The sequence below is a fragment of the Primulina huaijiensis genome, chromosome 7 (assembly GCF_012295235.1).
Source record: "Primulina huaijiensis isolate GDHJ02 chromosome 7, ASM1229523v2, whole genome shotgun sequence".
NCBI classification, from domain to species: Eukaryota; Viridiplantae; Streptophyta; class Magnoliopsida; order Lamiales; family Gesneriaceae; genus Primulina; species Primulina huaijiensis.
In genome coordinates, this window is record NC_133312.1 from 10,221,070 (window position 1) to 10,226,865 (window position 5,796).

Consider the following 5,796-nt stretch of genomic DNA (forward strand, 5'->3'; position numbering starts at 1 on the left):
TACGTTTACAAATTTCTAGGTGGACCTAAAATTTCACGTTTTCGACTTTTCTTTAATTTCATTTATTCTAACATGTCCCAAATAATTATTTAGGCCTACATGAATTTTCTCATATTTTTATTTGGCTTAAATCGATAACTTTCAAATTAATCTTTAAATGTGACGTATTAATGCGTTTTAATCCTGAATTAAACCAAAACTTAATATAAAATTCCCAAATTTAAAACTTAGACTTCTAATAATTATTTAAGCTTAAATCTAATTTTTTTTCATAATTTTATAAAGCTTAAAACTAGATGTTTCAATTAACTCGTTACTTAGCGTTTCGTGAGGCGATTAAATCCCGATTAAATCCAAAACTAGTTATTTTGACCCCAAATTTTAAGCATAGCATTTTTATTATTTATTCTACCCTTACAAGTCATGAGCCACACCCGTGGACCGACGGATTCATTTTTAGCTTTATTATTTTCGTTTTTGACACATCGACGAACACGCAGAGCCATCTCCCAATTTACTCGAGCCACGCCAGAGCCACCTTGAACCAAAACCTAGCCAACCCACCTAGGGACCCTATTGACCAAGTCCAGCCCGAAAAACCAGCCCTGGCCTGCTCAAAAACCTCCTGGAAAGTGACCCAAGTTCTGCAAGTTTTCTGCGTGAGACTCCCATGAACCATATGATTCCTAACTAGTCTAGGACTTCTACCAACCCTTAACCACCGAGCCCCAACCGACCCTAACCATCCCTGGACGATGCCCAGACCAAGCCCAGGCCATCCCAAGCCCTGGACCTTCTACTAAATCTTTTTTAAAAATATCAAGTGCTCCTCTATAAAACAAAACAATTTGTTGGAGGAAATAATGGTCGATATAACCAAAATATGGTCTATGTGGCCTCCGATGATAGCCTTAAAATAGGACAAGAGATGAATTTGAGAAAATTTTATAATAAAATATGGTCTCTACACATTATTAAAAAAAATATTCGTAAACCATCCAATGGTGTCCAGAAATCATCCAATGGTCTCTTTGAGGCAAAACATAATCACATGCTAAACTAGGACAAGTTATCGATATTTCATATTGAACTAGAGCAAATTACCGATATTTTCAAATCACCAACAAAAATTACGTAAAATATCACAACCCAACAACTATGACAAAGAAATTTCACAATATTCTTACAAAAATTCTTTCAGTTGACATCGTAATCTTTGATATTTAGATATCAAGTTGGTGGTGAACCGGTGGTGATGGACAACAATGCTCGTGATGGGAAAGAAGATGGTCACTAGAAGAAGATAGTTGTCTGAGGAAAAAGATGGTCGCGGGAGCGTGAAAGAAATGGTTTATGGAGATTGATACAGATGAAAACGAGAAATTAGGGAGATATTTGAGTGAAATCTTTTAGTTTTAAACTTTAATGGTTGAATTTGTGAGTAAATGATGTTTAATAATTTATTTAACATGGATATTTTTGTAATTTAATAGTTTTAAACTGAAAAGTTCTCTGCAGCGAATTTCCCAGGAGATCTGAAGAAATCCCTAATTTCGAACCGCAAATGATATGAAACCCTCGATCCTGTCGACGCTAAACGACATCAACGGAGCAAACAGAGATGGACAATTGCTTTGAACAGCCCCTCCATCTCGTCTCGCCTGAATCCTACGCACATCGATAGATTTATCCTCCTAAATGTTCATGATTCCAGGTCAGTTCTCCGTTTATTCAACTTTCCGCGCCTTCACAGGAGCTTCCACCATTCCACGAACACGTTTTGCTTGCTGATTCACTCCTTGGCCCATTCGAAACTTTACTGGCCGGCGTCGTCGCTTCTGCAGACCCTTCTGCAGTTAAATGGGGAGCCCAGGTCCGTCTTTCGAAAATCGTTTGATTCTTACAGAAGGTTCGATTTTTATTCGGTTTATGGGTTTGATTTACTGGTTCAGAGCTATCTTCCGGGAAGAAGAGTTTCGGATTCTTTGTTGGTTGCCAGATGGATGGAGTGTGGTTTGATTTGCTTCCAGAGGTCAGGGCTTTGAGTGCAGTGTTGAATGGGTTGATTAAAATAAGACAGTTTGATATGGTGCATGGTTTGATTGATGAATTTGTTGTGGGTTCTCGGCTTGAGCCCGATTTTTATGTGTGTACTGCTGTCGTGAGAAGCTTGTGTGAGTTGAAGGATTGTAATAAAGCAAATGAAATGATGAGTTGGGTGGAGAAGAAGGGATTCAAATTGAATGTGGTTACTTATAATGTGTTGATTAATGGGCTATGTAAAAATGGAAAGTGTGGGAGGCAGTTGAGATTAGAAAAGGGCTTGGGCTCAAGTATTTGAGAGCTGATGTTATTACTTATTACACGCTGGTTCTCGGGTTCCGCAGAGTGGAAGAATTTGCGGTTGCACGAGATTTGGTGGATGAGATGGTTGAGTATGGAGGCATTATCGAGTGTCGTCGATGGGTTGAGGGGAAAAGTGGGCGTTGGCAATGCTTATGACTTGCTTCATAAGATGTCGAAACTTGGGGTGGTGCATAATTCATATGTTTGTAAGGCCATGATTCATTCCTTATGTAAAGATGAGAAGTTCAACAAAGCGAAAAGTGATGAAGGAAATGGGGTTGGTGATAAATGATATAGCATTATCATTAATTCGTTATGCAAAAAAGGAAAATTGGAAGAAGCCATTATGTTTCGTGATAAAATGCTTGATACCTGAACAAAGCCAACCGTTTACTCCTATAATATGTTAATTGATAGGTTATGTATGTTGGCGAAACCTAATCAAGCCGTGTCTCTTTTTGTTGAGATGAATGAGAAAGGATTTCCACCTGACATAGTGACATATACATCACTAGTTGGTGGCTTTTGCAAGCCAAAAAGATTGAATAAAGGACTCGGGATATATCATGAGATGACAAGCAAAGGGATTTCATCGAATGTACGTTTTTATGGTCTCTGTCAATCAAATAGGATATCTGAAGCAAGCATGATGTCTAATGTGATGGTAAAAATGAATGTTGCTCCAAATGAGGTAGGTGACATACAATGTTTTGATAGAAGGCAACTATGAAACAGGTAACGTGACTAGGGCCTTCGAGTTGCGAGATGACATGGTAAAGAAGGGGCTCACACCAGATACATACACTTACCGGCCACTGATCATCGGGCTTTGTTCTACTGGTAGGGTATTTGAAGCTAAAGAATCCATGGATGAACTTTAGATGAAACATTACAAGTTACGAGTTGTGCTATTCTACACTTTTACATGGTTATTGCAAGGGAGGAAGATTGAAAGATGCTTTGAGTGTTGTAGTATTGTTTTCTTGTACCCAAGATGCAGCGTAAGTTTAAAAATAATTCTCATGGAGTCGGTAAACGAGTCAAAGTGCAACGCTAGTACGTAGAGTCTCCATGTTGTCCGAGTCTAAGGACTAATGATGTACAAGCATAACCGCGGACTATTTCACTCAATAAGTGATAGCCACTTGGAAAGTCTGAGATATGGTTATTCAGTGATCCATCACATGAACGATTATCAGCATAAATGGACATTTTCATGTTCATACTAATAAAACATGGCGTTTACATTACAGATGCTAGTATCAAGTGAATTTTATCCTTGTTTTAAGCGTCTGAATTGACTAGGAACATATTTAGAAAATATAGTACAAGCGTGATGAATTTCATGGTCAACCTTGCGAAATTGACCTCATGGTACTAAAGTATCTTTAAGATCTTTATCTGTGCAACTTGCATGAGTATATAAATAAAGTAAATGTCATAATTGGATAAAAATTTGTAAAATATTATTAAAATAAATGTAGTTTTACATGATAGTCAATAAAGTTCAACTCAAAGCCAACAGTTGGTTTGTTAGATACATACTCTAACATTGAGTGCTAGTGGAGATATGGGCGAAAAAGGTATCTTCATGGATCTCGTTTGTTTTCTATATTGATTGATGGGTTTCTCCGTAAGCAAAATGCAAAAAGATTAATAAATACTTTGAAGGAGATTAATGACGAGGGATTGAAGCAAGATAATGTGGTTTATAAACAATTATCCGTATGGAAAGGCCGATAAACTTGAGATGGCTTTGGGCCATTGGGATGTAATGTTCGATGGAGGGCTCTCTTCAAATGTTGTTACATATATGGTGATGATAAATAGTCTATGTAAGGCAAGATTTCAGGGTCTATTGAGAAGGCGGAGATTCTTTGCAAAGAAATGCTGATAAATGGAATACACCCCAATGACCAATGAGATCTGAGATCGTATATAGATGCTTTCTTGATTATCTTACTAAAGGAGGAAACATGGAATAAGCTAGGCAGTTGCACACTACAATGGTTAAAGGGTGTCTTGCCAACACCATCACCAAGACACCATCACTTGTAATATTGTAGTGTGTTGGAACTTTTCAAGTTCGTAATCTTGATTTTGATGTTAACAAAACTTGTTATTTTGTGTTACTGATAATCTACCTTAGTGTGTAGAAGTTAGGATCCGTCACGAGCTGTTTACATCGCAAACTGAAGATCTAACTGATCGCACAAACTGAATCAGTCTAACTGTTATATCAATTGAGCAGTCCAGCTAATTGTCCAGTTAATAGGTGGTTCAGCAGAAGAACTTCAGAAGCCTGGTCAGCCGAAGGATTGATCAGCTGAAGGAGTGTTCAACTGATGAAGAAACCCAGCTGATCAATCCAATTGAACGAAAGGGAAATCAGTTCAACTGACGAGTCAACTGATTTCACTAGCCCAACTGAAGATCAGTTCAGCTGACCAGTCCGAAGCATCAGTCAGAATATTTCAGTTGTAGATGAAGACAAAATCTTTCAGTGGATTCCAGCTGTGCTTGAAGGTACAAAGCCTTTGTCCAGTCAAAGGACAATAATGGACGTTGCATCAGAGCATTAAAGACAAACGTTTTAGAAAGGCAGTCGAAAAATCGATATACAAAGTCCAAGAAACAAATTCATGATGCAACAGATACAATAAATGAGTCTCACTATACGATCAGTTTTTCACGCTTATATAAAGAGAAGATCAGTGAAGACTCAACAACAAGAATAACAACAACAACAACAAAAAAATAAGAGAGAAAAGAAAGGGCACGCATATTGTGAATTAGCTTTCAGAAGCAATCAGCCAGAGGGACACTTCAACGTGTTATCAGCTTAGTATAGAAGCCTTTATCCCTCAGTGTGTGATAACATCCTTGTTCAGTTCTCACACACAAAATCTCTCAACCACCCAAATACCGTCTTGCACAAAGACGTTAAACTTGTGTATGTAGCCTTTGACACATAGACGTTAAAGAAGTGTTGGTTGGAAGGTGCTGTCTTAAGTCTTAGCTAGGAGTTCAGTTTAGGCAGTAGTGTAAGTCCTAGCTGAGTGGGTTTGTACAAAAGTGTTGTATCAATCAAAGTCTTCTAGTGGATCCTACCCGTGGTGGCAGAAGGGGTGACGTACGAACAGTTGAAGTCTCCGAACATCTATAAACATATCTTGTGTATTTTACTGATTAATTGATGTTTTCAAATTATTTTGATCAGTTAGAGCATCAGTCAGTTCAGTTGTCACCATAACTGAACTGAAGAATACAAAAACTAATCTAGTCTTTCTCAGTTATTCAGTTTGCATAAGTTAAAATGTTTTCTAATAACAGTCTTCTTCACGAAGGATTGCTTCGAGTTTCTTCCGCTTGATTTTAAACCAAACTCGATTTAATTCATCGGTGTTCATATTCTTAGAACACGAGCTATTGCAGCTCATTGGAGAATAT

General features: G+C 37.8%; 1 long non-coding RNA gene across 1 annotated transcript; it reads left to right on the forward strand.

The window, feature by feature from the left end:
* The first annotated feature begins 1,059 nt into the window (after positions 1-1,059).
* LOC140980890 (uncharacterized) lies at positions 1,060-3,744 on the forward strand. Its single transcript, XR_012176003.1, has 2 exons — positions 1,060-1,437; positions 1,519-3,744. It is a non-coding gene; the product is annotated as an uncharacterized lncRNA (long non-coding RNA).
* The last annotated feature ends 2,052 nt before the right edge of the window (positions 3,745-5,796 follow it).